The 23,906-nt window shown below is 40.8% G+C and overlaps 1 long non-coding RNA gene across 1 annotated transcript; it reads right to left on the reverse strand.

Annotated features, from left to right (window-relative positions):
* Window positions 1-23,898, reverse strand: LOC107317841. The gene is made up of 6 exons (XR_001557056.2): window positions 23,794-23,898; window positions 13,180-13,390; window positions 4,473-4,580; window positions 3,536-3,595; window positions 1,155-2,212; window positions 1-447 (listed from the first exon to the last, which is right to left on the reverse strand). It is a non-coding gene; the product is annotated as an uncharacterized LOC107317841 (long non-coding RNA).
* Window positions 23,899-23,906: the final 8 nt, after the last annotated feature.

Below are 23,906 nucleotides of genomic sequence, written 5' to 3' on the forward strand. Positions count from 1 at the left end.
TCAGTGCTCAGAGTTCCTTACACTTATAAGAATATCCAAGGAAGGTAAGGTTTTTTTTTATTTTTTATTTTTTCCCAGCAATTCTCTAATTACTGTTTTACCCTTGAGTAAAGAGGCTGGTAACCTCAGGAGGCAACACTGCAATCGAACTCATAAAAAGTTTGGCTGTATTTGTTTTGTCAAATTAGACAGTGCTTGTTAGACAAGATTTGATACAAGGCTTGGAGACAAGCTTGTTCTAAGCAAACAGGTGAACATTAACTCACCTAAAGACAGTAAGCAACCAGTCGGCTGGCAGGCAGTGAGAACAGTCAAGCTGCTGATCTCCAAAAACTGAAGCAGAACTTTCTTTTATTTAAATGACTGTGCCCTTGGAAACCCTGGAACTCAGCAGCAGAAAGGTCTCTTGAAGCATCATTTAGTACAGGATCATGACTTGCTTACCACCTAGGAACAGGAAGAAACCTAACATTAGGAAACAATGCTTCTAACGTGTGGTAAATATAAAATATTAAGAATCATTGCTCTGTGATCAAGTCGTGCAAGAAATGTTCCTATTATTTGCAAAGCACCAGTATATCTCTTACTGTGCCACTGATACTGACAGGTCATGCAAAAATATGGACATATAAAGTATAGTACTTAACACATTAGTAGTCAATTACACACCTTGTAGCAAACACATTAGTAGCAAACTGGTGTCTTAATAGAAATGCAAAACCTTAAAAATGATCGTTCACATTTAATGGTAGATTTTTCTTTAACATCATAAGTCACTGATAAGATAGAATGGAAAAAGCAAAATGCAACATTTCACTTGGCATCTCAGCTCAGCCACGGTTCCTCCACTGATTGAAACAGAAGGCTGTCATGGCCAGCTAGAATGTTATGGAAAATTGACCCATCATTATTTCTTCAAGAGAAGGAGCTTCAAAGAAAATAACCAAAGGCATCGCATTCAAGTGCAGTAACTGTCATTGCTCTCCCCACAAAAAGCACTCAAACAAATAGCAAGATTGGCTGCACTAAGTTTCAGATGCATACATAATAAGAACGTAGAAGATGGATGCTGTTTACATAAGTATAGTAAAGAATTCATCAATGCAAATTGTATGTAGATCATTTAACTAATACAGTCAAACTTTAATATTTACCAGTGCAAATAGCTCCATCACAGCCAGGTAGGTCTGCGGGGCAGCTGCTTCATGGATAAAATACTTGCAGTTTATGAGTCCTTCTCAGTTTAGTCTATAAATTCATACAGGGTGAATATGGCAAGTTCTCATGGTTACTTTAATCTGCATGTGCAAGGTTTCTCCTTAAATCTGATGTATTCATGGGCATAAGTAGACAAGCTGAACTAGTCTAACAGAAGCTGGAGGAGAATCATACCTACCTTGTAGCATATACCTACAAGCTTTGTGTTTTTAAGTACAAATGAAGTTCATTCACACATTCATTTAGGCTTTGCACTGCCAAGGGGGACATATATAATGTTTCCTTCAGTTTCTATGTACATGTGTAAACACAAAAATGTGTGGCACAACATGTGCCCATCTTAGAGCTGACACTGAAGCCACTCTTACCACACACAGTTCAGAAAGACAACTTAAAAAGCATCCTGATCCCTAGATGGTGCTATTTACTGCAGTAATCACAGCTTATTGCCAGCACTGCCAGCATGTCAGGCACAAAGAGTATTTCTTTGTTCAAAATTATATAATGAATACAGATAGAAATAACATTTTTCAGTTTATTTATATTTGCCACATGGCTTGAACTTGAGGCCCATCTCATTTGCTGCCTGTAAGAGGAGCAATACTCTTTGGTATTGCAGTTGTGCAAATGAAACCACTGGCATGACATCTGAAGTGGCTTCTATCCTGGCAGCTCGAGTTTGCTTGCATCTCACCCATAAGGCTTAGGTCAACATTGCTGTTAGAGAGGCCAGGGAAACAGCACTGATGCAAGATGCACTGGAACTGTCTTGCTATCTGTTTTCCTCAAAGGCTACGTATGAGTGATTCTGGACAACCCATGAACTCTCCCAGGGCAGGACATAAAATGCACCAGGGTTGGAAGGAGTTCTTCATTGAGTTTGAAAAGAATTCTGTGGGGGACCAGCGGGGTTCTGCTCTTTCTCCTTAAGACGTAAATGTGCTCATCACTTGCTACACCAAGAGAAAAACAGCCTTTTTCACTTCCGCAGATCCTGCAGTGAATAAATAGAACGGTGTAAATAAATGATTAAACATATACTGTGCTTTTTTCTGAGTTTCTGCCTTTATAAAATGGCATCTATATCTGCCTAATTGCTTAACCACTGGGGTTCCTATAAATGCAGCATTTGCGCATCTCCCAAACATCGGTGTTTCTCTGGAACTACCTGTTTTAGTTTCTTTTGCTTTTTTTTCCCTCATGGCTTCAGAAGGTGATTAGATTGACAGCACAGACTAGTAACTGTCTTACTACAGACAGATGCACTGCACATATCTTTTCCAATACACTTCACATCAGATGCTCCAGGCATGAATTTCTTAAATAGAAAAAGGCAACTGTGATGATCTGTCGACAAAATTTCAGGTAATGTTGTGATAAACAACTGCCCACTGGAGACTGACTGCCAAGCTGGCAATCTTAATTTTAAAACTAACCATACATAAATCCTTTAAGCCACTGGACTATATAAAGAGGTTTCACAGATCTCTGTTCTGGCCTTTTCTCAGACATGCAATTTGTCTTTGCACATTGGCATTTCCTATGAATCCAACCTGACATTTTGAAAACCTCCTGAAGGTTTCTGGCTGGAGATGAGAACCCCCACATTCTGTAAGCACGTTTGAAAACTTCAGGTTAAGTTTTAAACTTGTCACGATGTATAAAACTCCCAATGAGAGCCATTTACAATGTTCTGAAGGAAAAGATGTCAATGCTAAGCCCATGAGGATGCCAAAGGACTGAATTTGAGGAAGGAGAATACTGTATTAGAAGGCAGAAGCAAGGATGATCTTTGCAGGGAAGAAAGAGGGAGTCCTTCATGGGAATTATACAGGTTTGCTCCAGAGAAAAACTCAGGAGTCAAAGATGATCGTCCACTCATTGCCTCCTGGGTTGTGTGGTGTGTTTGGGAGAAGGGATGGACGGGGGCTAACAAAAGCTTTGTTACCTGGTTGGCACATCACAAGCCTCACTGATCAAAGAAATCCCCAAAAGGGATCAGATAATTTAACTTTCAGGAGGAAATTAAACAGCACACCTCTGACCCAATGATTAACCCCCAACAAATTTCAATTTCCTGACACAGAGAGTCAGGGCACAAGGCCTCCTCGAAGGAAAAGGCACCAGAGTTTTAGTAGGGCTGAACGTTTTGACTCTCAGCTTCACTCTTAACGATGGTGGAGCTTTTCTGGCTCTGTGCATAGAAACAAGCTCTGCTCCCACTTCCCCAGACAGTCAGCAAGCACCTCACACTGAAAGATTCTCTCTCTCAATGGTCCAAGTCATGGAAAAATATGATCACGGAGTAAGAGCTCACCACTGGAAGCCTTTGGCAACTGTTGTCCCAGAGCAAGTCACAGGCTGGAGCCATTCTCACCTGGATACACACAAACAAACCACAGCAACTCTAAGTCCTCTGAGAAGTCAGGAACAACATAACAACACTTGCATACTGAGCAGACTTATTAAATATTGTGATACTAATTAACACTCAACAGTAAGAAAGCATTTAAACATAACCAGGTCACTAAGAAGCCCAAATTTTAAATAGAACACTGTATCAGATGGCCTTCTTGCAAGTTACATTGGCAAAGAAGCTGAAAATACAAGAGAGCTATTCCTGATGAAAAGAAGTAAATGATACTTTTCAGTTTGATCCTTTAGGAGCTATTTCAGATGCTGTTCTCCACGTCTTTGGGTGAAATCCTGGACTTTAAAGAAATGCTATGATTATTCATTGCTAAATGACAATGGAATTCCTCCGTGCAATTAGCACATTACATGCATCCACATTAATAGAAGCTAATGTCATTAAGGCTGTTATCGTAATGAATGACAAATACAGAACGTGGGTCCAGAGATCATTTTCCTAAATCAGAAGTATCAGACCTCAGGAACTTGCAGAGAACAGGGTCATTAAAATGTAAATAGTTTCTTTGAAATTTAAATCACCATTTTCAAAAACAGATGTTCTCCTTGATCTCCCTGCATAGACTTCCAAAAACTGTACTTGTGACTGCAAACTGAAACTCAACTCCACTCCCTTTAAATGAACAGTCTCGTTAGAATACATCGTTCCATTTCATCATCTTGCAAATGGCAATATCAGAGTTGGTCACTTTTGATGAGGCAGCTTAAAACTGAATTATAAGAAGTTAGATTTGAATGCATGCCTGCTCCTCTGGACCAGGCTGAACCCACATGCTGAGATAGCTGAAGCTGCTCTAGAAAACCAAGCAGAATGTCACACGTACCTGAAAGCAGAACATATCCCTTTGAAGCCAATAGAGTTGAAAGCTGCACAATGCTGACATTATTCTTCATTTCTTCAGCTAGATACTAGATGTCAAGAAGAAAATTTCCTATTGCCAGAAGAGAGAGTAGGTTCAAGTTAAGGTTACTGTGGTTAGAAAGAAGTCCTAGCAGCAAAAATTGCATCACATATGACTGGGACACATGTAACACAGCTCAGCTGGACAAGCAGGTGTACTCAAGCTTAAGAGGTTACAAGATGGGAAAATGGCTCACTATGTTCTCTCCATACAAACAGTTGATGCTCAAAATCCTATTCAAGGGGCTTTAATTTTATGAGGTGCCTGCAGACCTGCTAAAATGTGGCACACAGATTCTGAAGGTCACACCGAGACATGACTATGGTTTCCCATTACTTTTAGCTAATTCTGCGTGCTGTTTAGTATGATCTGTTAGCTATAGTCTTCTTTCAAGTTTTCCTTCCATTAAGTGCTGCCTTTCCTCAGACATCACTAATTACAATGTTCTGAGGCACTCCATCAGGAGTGACTGCTCTGCTTTGCTTCCCAATGGAGCTCCCGGTGACCTCTGGTGCGATCAACATTCCTGCTCCTTGCAGCACAGACACTTCTGTCCTACACATCATGTTTGCTTTACAGGAGAAAGGTCTGACATGGGTCCACAAACACCACGTTCTTGTGCCCTAAAAATAACTTGGACCCCAGTCTCCATGGTAACAGATACCACCAGTAAGCCCTAGCAAGTCTTGGTTATTTTTACTGACAAGATGAAGAGGAAAACCATACGGCTTTTATGAAATCTCTCATTACTGCCAGTCTTACAGCTCCTTTAATCCTCAGTTAATGGTATGCAGTAAAGGGTGTTTAAATACCACGATCCTTCCTGTGCTTTCATATTATAATGCTGGAAATGCAAAGAACAATTCCCTTATATGCTTCTTGCCATTAAAAATTGAGGCACGCATCTGACTTGACTCTGCATACAGGCTCACTCTACAATGCAGCACAGAAGTCTCTAACTTGTTGTACCTGAGACCAGCTTGCTGTTCAAGGTGTAATGCCTCATGAAGGTCGCTGGGTATAATACACACTAAGGCCATGCCCCCAGAAAACTCCCTTCAGATAGTTTTTTTCCTGCTGGTGACCCCCCAAGGCTGAATCTCTCTGACCCAAGCTTGTCATTTCCTTAGCTCTGAGTGCCTGTCAGCAAAGCTCTGTGATTTCAGAGGCGAAGCAATGCCTTGACTGTCTCCTAATAAATGCAGGAGGCTCAGTGCCTCCACAGTGAAACCCAGCCCTTCCTCAACAATTGGCCAGCAGCACATCTCACAGGACATACCCTATGCCAGCACAATAAAGGTGAAGAGCTTCCACCCATTCATACCATGAAGTCTTGCTCAATGCAATTTGGATATGCTGGAACCAGTGTATACTGGGTACAGCTCACTGCTTGATACTGCAGTGTTTCCATTCTGCTGTTTATAGCACACTCCTCTCATACAGCAGTACAAATGGCATCTGCTACTCAGCTACATGTTGCCCAGGCAGTATCCCTGCAACGTCAGTCTCCTTTGGAGACATCTCCCCCAGAATGGCCTATGGTAACATGACCGAGGGCAGAAGGCATGGGATGAATCCAGCCATACAACATCTGCCCTTAGAAAGATATATAACAATCCAAACACTGAGGAACCATTAATTCCTAATTTTAGATCTCCAGCTCAAGTTTAATAAAGGATCTCAGGCTATGGTACATAATTTATATGGCATACATGGGCCCCTGCAGAAAGTTCTCCTCAGCTTTAAAGGTACAGCAACGAATCCTGAGGAAATAGTCACTGACAACAACTATCTGGGGCCTCTCTGGACTTCCTGAACAACTGAAAATCCAAATATCTTTGAAGAGTTGTTAAAGAAGGAAAACTAAAAGGAAAGAAAAAGAAAACTGAAAATTGCCTTTTTTCCCCCTTTTTAATAAAAAAAAACATGACTTACTTGTGCATGAGAAAAACAGCGAAACAAAACAACTCACAAACAACATAGAATGACTTACAAGATTTTATCAGCCCCTCTTCTGTTTTGTGTTTATTGAGGCTATAAATTCCAAAGAGTAAATACTTATTTTTGCCTTTCCCAACATCATATCAGCTCCCAACAACTAAATATGGCAGAATCTCTCTTCTTCAGCCTGTCTTGGACTAAATAAAAGCAGCAGAAGAAATAGACTTTATGCTCCCATCTTGAAAAAAATACAGTCCTTAGGACCACTTGCTTGACATCTTTTTTGTACATAATGCTCCTCATTTTTATGGCTGTAGAATTCCAGCTTCAAAACAACATAAAACAACCCAAAAACCAAAAGCCCACAGAAAGTATTGACTCTTTTGCTTCCATGTCAACAAGTAGGCTCTAGTGTTTACTTTATTCTGAAAAAAGCTTGACACTCAGCCACCAAGCATATAGCAAGGCAGATACATTGATCAATGCCTTCCAGACTGGCAGCCATGGGAGGAACTGAGATACTGTAAATGCTGTTTGAATACTTACTTACTAAAATAAACTTTCTGTGGTAAATTGAAATGCTTGGGTGAGGACTGTCACATTTGCCGTAAGTCCATTTCCACGACAAGCAATGCTAGTCTTTCTGATTTGAATTCAGTTAATGATAGCCCATGTGGCTTTTAATCTAAGTGCCTCATTTATCATTTCTATGTTATCTAGAGGTGCAGTCAAAAGCAAGAGAAGAGATGCCACTAAAGCAGATGTGTTATATATTGTCCTTTTAATGTATGCTCAGCTTATTAACTTTGATTGGCGTCCTGGTGTGGGTCAGATTGAAAGAGATTAATAGTGTCACCCTTTTCCTAATGTGTGCCAGACCCCTCATTCACTTTATGCTATTTTGTAGAAAATAAAGAATTATTCCTTGGCACGTTTTATTGTTTTTCTTTTATTGAAATTCCTTGTTTTGCTATGTTTTCTGATCAAGAGCATAGTGGGATCTGTCAAGGTCTGGCACAGTTAAGTGGAGAGTATCCATCCTACTGCAGGGACAGCAAGAAGGAATGGGTATTTATTACATGCATGTTTAACAGATAGTTTTAGTGGGACTTTCCAGAAGAATCTTGAGAGAAACTGCAAGAAGACATCAGCTTGGTTACCTAAATTAACTACACTAACCTGCTTGTAAAGGTCTGATGACTTCTGAGCCTGGAACACCTTCCTTGTTGATATTTAAACCATTTGGATCAACACTTCTGCCATCTTTTGACAACACTATCCAAACTAGGGGCAACTTTCAGCTTATTTATTCACAACATCAGTGACCCCTGTTTCTTAAAAGCCAAGAGATGAAGGTGATTGCACCTAAGAGCAAACACAGACTCCTGAATACTTGGTTTATACCCAGTCATAGAGGCAGTCATGTCTCAGTGTTACATTCTAGGCACTCCAGTTTTAAATATGCAAAGCTTTATTACACAGTTAAGAACAACAGATGCAGTCTTAAACTTGACAGGTATATATTCAGGCAAAGACAAAGAAAGGGCAAAAAGGAGAGACAGATATTCAGCAGGGAAGGTTGGATGTTCATTGTAAAATAAAGGGTGACACGAGCCTCCCAGGTTTCTTAAGCTGAAAGCACACACAAGATGTACTCTTTGCCACCTGCTCATATCTAGACACAAAAATGAGGGCAGGAGTCAGTACACCTTGACGGCACCATCTTGCAATGCCTCAAAGGAGTAGGCTGTTCTTAGACTTCCCTCTGACAGTAATTGTCATGCCAGAGACTGACTTTATAATTATCTTATGCTCTTTTCTTCCCCTCCTCCCCTAACTGCACACAAAAAACTGGCTGTTGATTAGAACTTTATTCAAGCATCCCTTGGTATCCAACTCATCCAAAGCATGAGGAGGTAATTTCATTTTCATTCTTCCAATCTCACAAGCTACCCTCGTGGGGACAGTAGGAAAGGAAACTGACTGTGGCTCTCAGCTGTTTTCCTTTTTTACTTGCGACAAAATAAACAAATAAATAAGAGAGGAAATACAAACAGTTGCTGCCTTGCCCCAGCCTGATTCTCATTTTCTTATGCTTTCTTTGGACCCAGAAGACCACTCTTCCACTAGGTTAAAAGTCCAGTCTTTCCTGCTGAATGTGCCCTTTGTTATGCAGAAGTACCAGCAAACCCCAGCTAGTCACTAAAACACCACATGCTTTACCAACAGTTGGGTGGAGAGGTCATAAACCCTTGTTTTAATGAAGAGAAAGTAGCTCCTTCGGTGGGAGGATGGAGGAAATACCAACAAAGTCAAACCACATAAAATACTGCTTCAAACTCTATCAGCAGTCAGAGGATCTGACTGACCCAGATTGACCCAGAAAACACCCGAGATATCTCAATTCACTAAATAACTGGAAGTAATGGTGAAAGAGCAGTGAGGACACAAAACTTCTACCTTCATATATATTTGACTGTACAAGAAGAACATTTTACCTGTGGAACTTTTGCAGTGAATCCATTCCATGTGGACGTACAAAACAGAATTTGCTTTAATGACAATGGAATCAGAAAGATGTTTGCTAGGAAAGAAAGGTCTGTGAGCTGTGTAAGTCTTTCCCCTTATGCTCTTGAATCCTGTGGGCTGAGCCTAAACTGGTATAGCCACGTCCTATGCTTGAAATTCTTTTTTTCAGTTCTTTTCAAAAGATGGAAAGATGTTTGCTTCAAATGGCAGAGTGAAGCCTCTAAACTGAAAGCTGTATGGTAGGGAAGATCACAGTCCTCTCACTGAAACACCATTCTTAAGATGTGCAAAAACTCTGTTGGGAGGCATATATAAGGTCACTGCTTGATCAATGCAAATTGTGGGGCTTTTTTTCCTTTAAAATTGCTGCAATAACTTCAGAACAGCGAATTATTGTTTGTGATGACAAAAACTGAACTGTGTTTCAGTGCCTTCTGGGTCTCAAGTACTAACTGACAAGACCATGCAAGTAAACATTAATCAGCAAAAAGCAACTGCTGCTGAAGTAGACTTGAAGTGCTCTTGACTTAAGATGTAAATAGCATCTGAGGTGACAGATCCGATCTGTACTGATAATTAGAATTGTGCGTGTTTATAGAAGAGTCAGAGACAACTTCATGACACAACTGGCTTAATAAGGGATTTAATATTTGTTTCAAGTTTTGGAAAGCAAATAAGAACTTCAAAAAACACACAAAGACTAAGTATCAAGAGAGAAAACAAATCGAGGCCTTCCAAAAGCACCTTTGGGATCTGCAGTCTAACCTAACTTAATTGAATTTTAATTTTTAAGCCAGACCTGCAACTCTTAGAAAGCTGTCCAACACCAATGTGTTTGGTTCACTCTACCACAAGATTTGTCCATCTGTTCTACAAAACAAACCAACTACCAACTCTTTAATGGACACAGGAATCAACTAACCAGCTAATTAGCATGAAAACAGAACTCCCATATGTCTTTATGCTATGTAACAGAGGGTATTTCCTGATATAAGTCATTGACAGTAATCTCAGTTTGATGGTATAAGAAACTGCCTTCTCCCTTTCAGGAGAATGAACGTGAGCAAAGACTTCTGAGAAAGAAAAAAAATCAGTAGCAATTAACCTAAAAAGAAAATGTCAGTTCAAAAAGGCCAGCTTAAACATGCTATTATGGGGAAATTAATTTCCTGAAATTTATAGCCTCTTGTAAAACCTGTAGATGCACATCATGGCTTAGATTAACTTTATTTTAAAGTGATATTGCACAGAATGAAGGAGCTGTAGTTCCTTTAATATCTTTTGGGCTTGGTGCTTAGCGTTAACCAGGTTTTATGGACAGAAAGAATAGCCAACTAATTTAATCTCTAGTCACTCACCTCATCGCTGGTGACCGCTTAATATGAAGTGAATTAATAACATTATTAAAAACTTCAAATGACAAAGAAGTGGAACCACATGTGTTTTAATTTCCCCTTCTAGCTGCAAATTACGGCTGCTACCCAATGGCTGGCTCTCCCTCAGCTGACATTTTCTATTATCCATACATGCTCCCTCCAAAACACATACTGCCTTAATTTACACTTAGAGCTCTGTTAAACCCCACGAGGTTTGATGTTGCTTGCAAGGTCCTAACCAACCAACGACTCAGCCCCTCCTCTGCCGTGACTGCTGTTTCAAAACCATGTATATTGAGACATCTATTTTCAAACATGCATTTCTGACAAATTCATTTTGATTTTTTTCTCACTGGACCTCATTCTTTTTGCAACCCCGATGTACTCATCAGGAACTAGATGCAAACCTCAGACAGTGAATACTCCTCACACCTTAATGGCATAACTGAGAATACAGAGACTTGGTAGATTTTTTGGAGCATATATCATTTCCAAGTACCTCTTCTTGGCACTTATTCTGTAAATGCACAACATGCCATGAAAGCAGCTAAGCTCTGAAGCGTTTGCAATGACAGTTTGAACCTCATTCCCTGGCCATGCCACTACTTTCACTGCTGATTTCAACAAGATGAAGATTTCATACAATACCTTGTTGGTTAACATGATATAAAATGTGAACAGAATTATGAAATGATGAGCTATTATATCACTTAGCAAGTTACCCTGCAATAACGTCACCCCACAATCTTAATCTATCTCTGGTTGTGAATATTCCATCTCATCCCAGGGCAACTGCTCATAGTGACTTCATGCCTTTGGTAAAGAGGACACCTGGAAGAAACAATTACCCTGTGATTTAACAGAAGTCCCCTGGAATACATATCTTAATTCCCACAACAGAATGTCTGCTGTGCTTGGCACTTTACGTGAATGGATGATTCAAGCCTCTGGAAGTTGGCAGGCCAGAGAGATGGACAGTGGGCAAGCAGGGAAAGCCACAGAGCAGTGAAAGTCACACAACACCTTGGTGCAGATGTGCAAAGAAAACAAGTGGAGTCAGCTCCACAGATGGATTTGTTAGGCTAGGTGACAGACGTTCAACAGTCCTTCAAAGGCTCACAGCCAGGGGAGGCCTCTCCTTTCATTTCCTTACTACAAGGACTTAAGCAATACTAGCCTTTATATACAAATGCTACTAAGAGCCTGAGAACACAAAGCACAGCGAGGCAATTCTTGAAGGTTTTATGAATCCTTTAAGAGCAGATCACAAAGATCTACCAGAGAAGGCACTTTGCCAGGTTAATAAGAAACCTGCGTCTGTAGTTCAGAAAGGCATTTCAGCAGGATCTGGTTGCCATTAAATGCAATGCAAACTGTATAGAAAGTCTGACAGTAAATATATTCCCATTCAAGAACAAAATGCAGTATAATAACAAAATTTAGCAATTTCTGCGGCAAAAAAACTATTTCCCAGCTTATGCAAACACCAACATTTTACTAAATATATATGACAACCCAACACAGTGCTTTGTAGTTTACACTTGAGAGTTCCATGCATTTTCACCATCAACAGACATGACATGTGAGATTTAATGTGCCTGACTAGCACAGCAGCACAGTGATAACAACAGTAAAAATATCAAGGAGCACTGCACTGTGTTCTGCCTCCTTTGGCCACTGACCTGGAGTGTTGATGTCCTACCTCAGGGCTGGGACCCTGTCTGTGTGGAAAAGCAGAGTTGTCTGAAGACACAGAGTAAGATCTACAGCTTGGCATCGGCCTGTCTGTGCACTGGTGACAGCAACTGGAAGGGGCTTAGCAGCATTGCCGTGCCACGAGTCTGCCAAGGGGAAACTGTGGCAGCACACAGCCTCCCTCTGCCAAGCATATTAGCTAGTTACATATGATGGGAAAAAAAAGCAAGAAAGCAAGTCTGGGTCCAAACAGAGCCAGGCACATGAAGACCAGAGAGCATCAGTCTTAAGAATTTTCCTAATAGATTTCAAATCAGATTCAGCTTGTCTCTGATTTGACACTGTCAGCTTTGGCACTGACAGCTGAAAGCAAGGCACGTCAATCAGTATCTCACAAAATGTTGACTTCCTAAAAGAAAGGTAGGCAGACACTTCTGTGCTTCATTTATGGTGCAGTTCTCAAAATCACATTGTTCAGAAAAAGGCTACTGGATGAATGCTTTGGTGTCTTAGTTTCAGCTGGGAATGGGCTGTGTATATGAATATATAGAATGGGGTATGTACAGGGTCTCTTTAATCTGCACAGCTGTGACTAGGCAGAATCTGTTTCATCCATTCTGCAATCTCTCTGGCTGGCCTGGCTCTGAGGAGCTCGCCCAGGAGTGCCTTCTGAAGTTACGTCCTCAAACCTCTACCACTTTTGACCCTATACTTGTCAAAGCATTCACATGCTTTAGACGAGCATTCAATGGACTTCAATTGCAGACTGGATCAGCAAGCCACCTTACTTAGAGAAATTCAGCTAACAGGTGAGTTGCTTGTACCGACAGGCAGCTTCATCATCACTTGTTGTACTCCTTTTATTCCATAAGAAGTACATCTAGAGGAAACAGAAAGCTGCAGTAATATTAAATCATTGGTCTTCAGTATGGTAAAAGCTTTAATGGCAAGCACTGCTGAAAGATTTGGAGAAATAACAGGGTTTTTCTTGCACAGTTTACTGTTCCATATTTCAGCCTGACAGAGAGATAAGAAAATAGAAAAGACTGTAGAAGTTGAACAAAAAGCTCAGAGGAAAGTTAACTTACGTTTTTCTTCTGATGAGGCTGACACCCAGGAAGAAGGAAATTTAAATACCCTTTCTTAAAGATGCTGTTTGTAACGTTCTGCAGGCATTCAGTGTCAGCTGGACGGGGATCCTTTGCCAGATTAGAGATGGTTCAGATTTGGGGATTTCTGTATCTCGTTAGCTGTCTTCTATGTGAAGCATGATGTGGCCACACAACTCATCCTGAGTACCTGTAACACAATTTTCTTTAAATATATATATATATGCTCTTTCCTATCCATTGCTCACCGACAGGAGCTCAGGAATATGTTACATACCTGCCATTTGCTATGAAACACAAGCTAATATACTTTACACATTGTGTAGCCAGTGGCACGGAGTATTGTATGGCATACACAACCACAATGAACCATTCCAAATAAAATTAGCTAATGTTCAGCTAATCCAAAACAAATGGAAACATCTTTCAGGATCAGTTTGTTACTCATCATGCTGAGAGGCCATCAGAACACTCAGAATACTCACAGCGCAAAAACTACAGTAAATTTCTTCAAGCTCCCATATTCAGATGGTGAAATTCCTGATTCCATGACTGTACTGTCACGCTTCTAAAGAATTAAACATCAATGGAGTGGATCAAATGCCTTTTACCAAAAGCATTAAAAATAAAAATGCTTGTGATATTTGGTAGCTCACCAGAAAAGGTCAAATGTTTCATGCAAAACAAACAGTCATTAGGGAGATTTATGTCAGTCTGTAGCTATTCACATTTAAAGATAATGCAGTACAGTAGATCTCTTCCTTTCTTACAAATACTCAATGTTGTTAAAACCTTTTTGTCCTGGTTACTGTATCTTTGCTCTTCTCTCAGCTGTCTCCATTAAAACACACAAACCCTGGCTGCTTTGGATTTGTTGTTTTTTCTAAGCTGGGTGAACTAAACATGTCCTATCTGGCAACAAGTGCGAAATGATGTACAGTCTCAGAAAGCCACAGTGGGATATGTGGTGGGACTTGAGAAAACCACACACCACACACGGGGCTCTGAAGTCACTGCAACACCTGCACCCATACTCCTGTCATTCTGAGTTCACCCAAGACAAGGAGCTAGTCAGGCCTATATCCAAACTAAGTGCGAGTTGGTGTTAGCCTGTATCTGCCACTCCACAGCCACACTGCAGACCCTGGTTTGCTGGACTCACTGGTGCTGTAAAGCCATAAGACCCCAATGGGACAGAGAATCCCTGCAGCTCATGAAGTTTTGGGGTTGATCTGCAACAGCATAGAGACTCACTGAGTCTGAGCCGAGCCACCCACATCAGCAGTTCTGTGTGCCATACATACCAAAGGAAAGCTGTAAATTCTGTGTCAGTGACATTTTCAGTGTTATGCAGTTTGAGTCACCAGTTATTTCTCTTCTCCCTTGTTTATTGCCTCAATAACCCACGAAGGAAAAGGTGAAAGGCCAACCATGGAAATACTGAATATTAAAAAGGTTAAAGTATACGATTATAAATGCATTAAAAGTTTATAGTTTTGCCACTGAGTATGCTGGGGATATAAATGATGTTGTCTTGTTCTCATGACAACAGAGAGAAAGCAGGACAAAGAAATCTCTTCTTGTGACAAAGACTAACAGGCATCAAGCATTGCAAATTTAACTCTTTCTGTTTATAATTTGCAAGTTGGATATCTTCTGAGATATATCAAATGTACAGTTGGGGTGAGAAGCTTAAACAGCCCTTAGTGATACTTCAGACTATGCATCATCCTATGAATATTATTCAAATTTTGAATGTTATTGGATATCTGAATGTCAGACTACCTACCCGATGTGGTTAAAGAGGCTTAATACCTATCTTTATAGGTATAATATAATGCACTCCCATTTGTCTTTCTGACTATTTTGTTTTTAAGGGTGGCACAGACAAGCTGCCTGAGGTACTGAGTTCAAAAAGCACTCTATATCTGATATGTCTGACACTTGATGAGGCACAAAGCCTGCAAGAAGTGCTACCTAGAAGGACACAGAATACTCATGACTCTGTTATTGTTACTATTAATCACTCAAGGAAGTATGTTGAAGTGAATAATCTAAACTACACTCCACCTCCCAAAAAACAGAGACCTTAGTTCCTATAGACAGAAAAATCAGTTAATCATATTGAAATTTAATATTATCTGAATTTGACATTTTCAGTTTTACAAACATTCTGGTTAATGATACTCACCAGGTTCTTTTGCTGTAAAAGATACCAGAAACAAAGTAAACTCTAAGACTACCACGAGATTACATACAGTTTTACCATCTCCTTTTAATTATACATTTAAAATATTAAGTAAGAATTGCATTTGTATTTCAAGAAGCAACACAATGTACGCATACCAAAATAGCTGAAAAATGGTAAACAACTCATCTCAGATTTTGATCAAGTACCTGAATGCCGCATGATATTCTGACCAAACTAACTCTATTCCATGTCATATAAAATGGATTGCAGATAACAAAAAGGATTACAGAATTCATTTCCAGTGAAAAACCGTACTGGAGTGTGAGAGCTGCAATGATAAGCTGATGCTAATCAATGTATTTTATTCCGCTGTGATTCACTGAAAGGTCAGCAAGTGGTAGATGGTGCAAGAGATGTGAAAAATAAATTCGGGGAAGTTGTGCAAAGCAATTTGATTATTTAGAACGATAGACCCAATGAAAGCTATTCATTTAAATCACAAAACATTTTAGCCCTAAACTGTATTTTAGCCCTGCTGCGTACTTAACACCATAAGATACACCGAGAAGACACTATGCATTAGAGAGCTGTTAAGTTGATTCTAAAAGTAATGATGTCCTAAGAGTGAATAGCAGATGAATGTTCCTGTCCCAAAATGCTGCTGGAGGACTGGTATGATCACAGGTATAGAAAACTGGCAGAGAGGAACTGATAGATTTTGAGACTCATATATAGCAGAGTTCAAACAGCTATCAAAATACTACATATCACCTCTTCATGCCCACATTTTCAAAATAGACTTTTTGAGTAAGTGAGAAAATTTCAAAGGCTGTGGAAAAGCCTTTGGAAAGCAAAGTAATTTTGAAAAGACAAGGAAATAGATCAGCCTGAGGGAAAGAATATCTAATGCTGAAAAACCCCAACTTGGTCAAGGAAAATATAGCAAGAAAATACAGGAGGAAGTTGTCCCTGACAAATTCAAACTCTCCTTCGACACTGAGGGTAATTAATGGTTATAAAAAGAACAAAAAAAGTGAAAGCTTTGCTAAATTCATGTCATCTCACCAGGAGACTGTGCTGGTTTTGGCAGAAGTGGGGCAGAGGAGGGACAGAGCAGAGTCTAATCGTGGCTAGAAAATGTATTATACAGAGCATATGTTTCAAGAGCCTATTCTAATTTTCAGCTCCATAAACGAGAAAATACATTCACTGAAGACAGGGAATTATGTAGGACAGGTATTATATGGGGGATCTTAATGATCTTAACCACGTTTTTTTTTTTTATTTTTTTAATACACCAAAGCCAAGTTTCACCCTTAGAAAGGTGAAAAGCCCAGTTTTAGTTGCACCTTGAGGAGCTCCACACATGGAGCACTGTGGTACTGAGGTGGAGGCCTCTTGTTCCCAGATGGGACCCATAGCCTCAGCCTTCTGAGGGATGGGCATAAAAGGTCAGAGTCTTACTGCTGCTTTCAGTCTCTGCATCTCTCCCAGCACCTCCCACCATGGCCTGCACACCAGCAACACCTCCCAGAACTGACCCCCTCCCAAACAGTCACATAGAATTCAGTTCTTTCACAACCTCACTCAAAATAAGCTCCTGCCCTCCCAATTGAAATGGATTAATCTTCTACACTGGTTCTCATTGCCATTGGGAGTTGTATGCTATCTTCCAACTGAAGGAACTTCACTCATGCACCAGTTCCATGAAACTACTATGAAAACAAGGACACTTTTCAACACGAACCTGAGAGGTAGAACAGTGCCAACTGCTTATTACAGGGCAGTGATTCCAGTGGATTTGCCTTGCTCCTTCAAAGAGTACTGCTTAGGAAACCAGATGAGATGTATCATTGCTCAGTTCTGAGAGGACAAACTAACTGAGCAGTATCCTGAGCAGTTATCTCTACCATAACACTGTAATATATAAATATAAAATTTATACTACAGAGTTAGTATATATGCGAGCAGCATAGGTGAGAGTTCTGTTTGTTATGCCAGCTGGAAGAATAAAACTTCGGTGCAAATTATGATCAGCTCACTCTCTTTAATAAAACAGAGGGCTGAGAACATAGGCATCATTCACAAAGCTTTCTCCTCACCCACAGGTCCATCAGAGGTCTACAACTGTCCCTTGGATTCTTTTTAAAGACAGAAAAACCTCATCATTCAAAGCACCCACTCATCACTGGTTGTGACAGATAAACCATATGACCTAGTGAGTGACTGCAAGCTCAGGGTGAGAAAGGGAAGAGCCATGTATGGATTCCAAGGGCAGAAGCAGGCTTGCTTTGTTTAGAGGCTTGTAGTTGTGTAACAGGCCTTAAATGTTTATGGCTGAATGAGAAAAGCACAGAAAAGATGCAGGTTCGCAGTGCCTAAGAAGGAAGCCTTCAAGCATAAAATCACAAGATCACAAGTTTCCTTCAGTTGTGTCAGTGGCACAGCACCTGCTGCTAAAACAAGTGCTTGTTTTTGTCACCAATTGTTTGGTATGCTGTAACAGCGATAGATGAGCACTTATCATCAGCATTTTAAGCTGCTCATTATAGGAGTCTGTCCCATTCGTGCTGCACTGTGTCATTTTAATTAGAGTGTCCTGCTGCTCTGTCAAGCATATTAAAACACCAGTTACAAGTTACATTTACTCTTTACCTGAAGTTATACTGTGCACTCAACACAGGGATTGGCTACGAGGTTACAACCTACAATTTGTGTGCCATGTGAGGGATGATTATGTCCAGTAGGCAGCTCTGAAGCAGGAGATAATTCTCAAGTGAAAAGAAGACACCAAATCTTTCTTCGCCAATGAAGAAACGTGTACAAATTTCACATAGGTCATCCGTTGGTATACTTACATGAATGTTACCTTTTGAATGTTCCTTCCTGACTTATAAATGCAAAGGCTCTGCCTGAGAGGCAGGATTGTCTGAAAACAGTGATTACATGCAACAAACTTTTGCCTTAGTCTTGACTATTTGCTGCTCATTTGGAATTACATTCCCACTGACACAGTCATTAACTAACAGTTATGGGGTGGGGGGGGGACTTTCTAAAGGTCAAGATGTAAGCCGTGCTTCTGTAAATCTTGCCTCTTCTTCATAGAATCACAAGGTTGGACCTACAAGACCATCTAATGCAACCATCCTCCCATTACCATAGCTACAGCAAACCACTAAACCACATCTCATAGCTCCTCATCCAGACACCTCTTGAACACTGCCAGGGATGGTGACTCCACCACCTCCCTGGGCAGCCATTCCAGCACCCGACCACTCTCTGAGAGAAAAAGTTCTTTCTTATGTCTAATCTAAACCTCTTCTGGTACAACTAGCAGCCATTTCCTCAGGTCCTGTTTGTTGCGTGGGAGAAGCCCCTCCGCATCACAACCTCTCTCCAGGAAGTCGTAGAGTGTAATAAGGTCTCCCCTGAGCCTCCTTCAGACTAAACAATCCCAGCTCCCTGAGCCTCTACTTGGCACCATGGATACTTTTCCGCTGTTCTCATTAGGAGTTAACCTGAAACACGCGATGTCCTTAAAGGTGACCTTCATAGCGTAGGCGCATGAGCTACTGATCATAGATCTACAGCCAGTCCTACAAGAAAATGAGCATGTGTGGTCATTACAGGTGTGACTCCAGACAGCAGCCACCTGCTGTAAGTGTCCCACATAGACAGCACTGGCTGCTGCTCTGTTAGAGGTCTGCCTTCAAAGCAGCATGCTGAAGAGCAGCTCAGAGCTGCCATGCTGGGCAGTCACTGTGTGCCTGCTTAGATTTCAGAGCAGCCCACCATCACCCTGCAGCACCAGGCACCCAACAATGAGCAGGGAGCTGGTTCCAGGCACCTGTGCTGCTTCTTGGCAAAACAGGCAAGTTTGCACAATACGTGGGCTGCTGTGCTTCAGCCATTTCCAGTGTCAGTGACAGACCACTAAAGCTAAATAAGGTGCTCCTGTAAATGAGTGCAGTTTGTCACACTTGCTAGATACTTTGCTCTGTATACAAAATGGAGTAAGCTACCCACCGCATAGCCACTCTCAGTTCTTCTTAAGTGTATCAGTGTACAGAGTTAGAATGGAATAAATCCACATCCTGGCTCACAGACTAGATGCTTGTAAACACAGGCATAATACCGAGTCAGGAATTGTATTTACTGCCTATCTTGTATGAAGATCAAAAGCAGCACAGATCATTCAGTGTGGTGTATAAAACAGGGTTTTACTGCATCCTGATCCATTCTTTTGTCCGGCATGTTATACCCTTCCTGCTGTGGATTAAACCCCCTTCTGTTTTGTATACTTCTCTCACCACGGATTTTTACAGCTTATTCAGAATATAGGAAAACATTAAATACTAATAATTCATTGTATCACATAAACGACATTTTAAAAACACTCCTGTGCTCATCATCACAAATGCATGTAACTATTGCAATGATGAGTTATTCCTATGTATATTCTCCGAATATTTTTCTCCTGTGTGCTGAAAACTTCAACGGAAGAAATGCTAAAATAGCAACAAAGCACACACTGGTGTGTCATTTCAGCCAGGAACACCCCCAGGCTATCTCCAGCAGCACATACGTAGAAGCATCAACCACAAAAGCAAGTTCATTGCTATCACTCTGAGGTCAGATGGCTGCAAATCCTGGAACTCAACTCCACAAATAACCAGGGCGAGTTTTGTGGATACATAACTCTGCAGGAAATGAAAACTGGGAAGAAGAGATACAGCAGACTACATCACTTATTTAAAACGTATTTTTTTTGTGATAGCACTCTAACTGGTAACATTCTGGACACCTGGCATCAGCCTGAGCTGAGCTTTCATTTCTAAAGCCAGTCTGTCTGTGTCTTCAAAATAAAAGAGTCACCTTTATTTGAAGCTACTCTCACAAACTTACTGCAAAGCATGCTAGGTAAGAACCTATAAAAAGAATAAATATGATCTACTTGTAGAAGGCATCCGCATGACAACATACCTAACCAAGTGTGAGAACACTGGATAGATCATGTGAGGAATCATCAGTCATAAGGCTTTTCTTTGCACAACATTCAAGATTAGACTCCACTGTGTCATATGCTTTTATCAAACCATTCTCCACCTACTGAAACTGTGTGCTCACACAGAGCCCAGGGACAGGCTTCCTGAGCACTGCGCTCATCCTTAATGCAAACAGAAGCCAAAGTAAAGCTTTCTGAGCCTTGTTTCTTCTCATTTCTCTCAGCTGCCTTCTCCATTTAGGCTGGAGTTCTGAGGAAAGGACTGCATTCTAAGTTTTCATATCCCTTCAATGCAGTCCTGGATAAACAAGTTCTTTAAATATACCTTACGAAAATTATCTACTAATCATTCACTTAATAACTACACTTAACAGCAAAGCATAATATTTTGGTGTGCACATTTCACTGACCTTAATTCTAGTCGACAAGGAAAACTTTCAAAATATGACTTTCTATTTGCATGGCTCTGTCAAAGAAATACATATTGTAGTGATGTATAAATTGATAAATGATACAAAGCGAAGAGGCTGTTCAGCAGCAGGCTTATTGAAAAAATCACCTCTGAGTGAACTGAAATCAAAACAAATCAATACGTACTTGTGAAACGTACACAATTGCTGCACTTTGAAACCTTATTTGACAGCTCCTAGAAAGCTGATGTATGTGTAACCACGAGATATTACATGAATAGCAGGCTGTGGCTGGTGATGAGAAGAGTGAGGTGGGAAGGGATGGGCTGCATGCCCAGCATCCACATTGCAGAGCAGCATGATTTACTGCTGCAACCCGGATGAGTCCAATTCCCCCCCAGTAGAAAACCACCACCTTACAGAGCGCTGCTACCCAACATGGCCTCTTCATCAACTTGTATCTACAGAGATACAAACTAGGCCCTTGAGACTGACAAGACACTGTCCGAACTCCAGAGTCAGCATTTGAATGCTTCCTTCAAAAGCACCAGCAAATAATGGTGTTATATATATATATAAAAAAATATATATATGTATATAAAAAAAAAATCGATGCAGAAGATATCTGTAGTTCTATGCATGCCACAGAGCCATCAGAACACACTGTAATACTTGCTGTGGTTCCACGCACATCTGCTGATCAAGAGGAGACTTCTGTTCTTCCCCTTCTTAATGCAGGCTTTGATAGGGTATGTCTTCCTCCATAAATTATGTATTTTATATAGTAGCTATGATTGCTTTATAAATTACAGGCACTTCTACTTCCTCAAACCGTAAATGAATCCTTCACTTAAAGCATACATTTACTCCTGTAAAAAAATGTATCGATGAGATAGTAGTTGCAGTTGATTGGATAGTCTTGTTTTCAACAGTGTATTGGAAAAGCACGTGAAATACAAGGCCTCCAATCTAGCTCCTGCTTTGAGAATAAGCAGGAGTATGGCTTTTCTCCTACATAGCAGAGATATGACAAGAGGGAACAGCCTCAAGTTGCATCAAGGAAGGTTCAGTTTGGGTATTAGGAAGAATTTATTCTCAGAAAGAGTGGTTAAGCACTGGTACAGGCTGCCCAGGGGTGGTGGTGGAGTCACCATCTCTGGAGGTGATTAAGATTAGATGTAGTGCTGAGGGCCATGTTTTAGTGGGCAGTGTTGGTGGTAGGTGGATGGTTGGACTGGATGATCTTAAAGATCTTTTATAACCTTCCATGATTCTATGAAAAATAACACGGCCACATTTGTGGCATACTCTGTGGATTAGTGCCTTGTAATGGACGACAAAAGCTGAAAGAAGAAAAATACTATACAGTGTAAACCTGACACACTGAAAACTCTCATTTGTAACCATCTGAACTGCAAACCAGATTAGCAAAGCACAAGCATGCACTGCAGTACCATATGCATTCATTTTGCTACTTATGCACAGACCCACGGCTGACTTTTCATTAACGTTCAGCTCCACAGTTCATGCAAAGCAGCGAGTCAGGAAGTAAGTTGAATTTCTAACAGTACTCTGGAGTTGAAGATTTCAGGTTAAATTTGGGTAAGCTGGATGTGTCTTTCCCAACTAGTATTTCAGTCTGGCAACAAACACAAGGAAATGACACAGAGAAAGTATGGATGCCCCATCCCTGAAGGTGTTTGAGGTCAGGCTGGATAAGGTTTTGGGCAGACTGATCTATTGGGTGGCAACCATAATCAAAGAAGGGGTTTGGAACTGAATGAACTATGAGGTTCCTTCAATCCAAGCCATTCGATGATTCCATGAACTGGCAAAATGTAAAGATGTGTTATTTCTATCTGTTGTTGTCTTTTTATGACTACTGTTCTTATTTTTTTACTTTCTCCTTCATCTGGAAGCAATGAGCATACAGTTGTCTTCTGAAGACTCTGCACTGTGCCTCTAACCCCTCAGCATATAGAAGAGAATGCCACCTTCTCCAGGGTTATGGTGAAACACTCATCATTACACATTGCTTGTTTGTGTGAAGAGTCCAGAACTAAATCATAAGTCTTCACATAGCCTCAAACATGAGGACAAGAATGTGAAATGTATTTATTACTGCACAGAAGAAGGAACAGAGATTATCGTACCAAAATGCTAACTTATAGTGATATTTAATTATTTGTGCACATGCAATAAGAAAACCAGGAAAGGGAAATAATAGCATATATACTCACAGTAGAAAGTCCCCCTACCCCCCCAGGGCATCACAGCAAGGGTACAACAGATAATGAGGCATCTGCTGATCAATGAGATGCTCTCAGCCTGCTCATTTATGCATTAATGAAATGTGTGCAGCAGTTCACTGAGCTGATAAAGATTCCCACAGGGGACTAGGTCCAGGGGAAAACAAATGATCAAAATGAACAAAAGTGATTAGAGGAAGAAAAAAAGACAATGAAATGCAGCTAGGGGAGAAGCCAGACCCAACAGAGTCAGACCGTCCCTTTCATCTCTGTGTGCCACCCTTCTTCTCTGCCAACTCATAGGGGATAGCAAAGTAAACATCCCAACACACAGATTTCAGGCCGTACACAGCCTGGATCTCACCCAGCTTAAATCCTTTTAACAGTGTCCTGCACAGTGGGTACTTCAGTATCAGAACACACTCCTCCTATTACTTACTGAGACAAAGAACATCAAAAGCTTGGCTCTAGCTTCAGAAACCACAAGCTGGTTGAGTGCGGGCATAGCAGTATCGCCACTTGGGAAGTCAGTAGTCAGTCAGACAGGACTGAATGGCTAATGCCACTCTCTGCAATACAAACAACATCAACCCAAGTCCCTGAAGCCAGAAAACTGCTGTGCAGAACATCACACTCAGACCAACAACATGCACACCACTACCAAGGCCCCAGTGAGTACAGCTGCCAGACTAGTCTATGTTCAGTACTGCATGGCTTCAGCTTGTTTTCTGTTCCCACCTCCTACAAAATAAAGTCTTACAGCCTCATCCAACTTCCAGAAGAGAAAAGCCACGTAGCATATGATGTTTCCAATGGCAGCACAGATCGTGGATCCACTGTGACACAAGTGG

This window comes from Coturnix japonica, chromosome 9, assembly GCF_001577835.2.
Source record: "Coturnix japonica isolate 7356 chromosome 9, Coturnix japonica 2.1, whole genome shotgun sequence".
Taxonomy (NCBI): domain Eukaryota; kingdom Metazoa; phylum Chordata; class Aves; order Galliformes; family Phasianidae; genus Coturnix; species Coturnix japonica.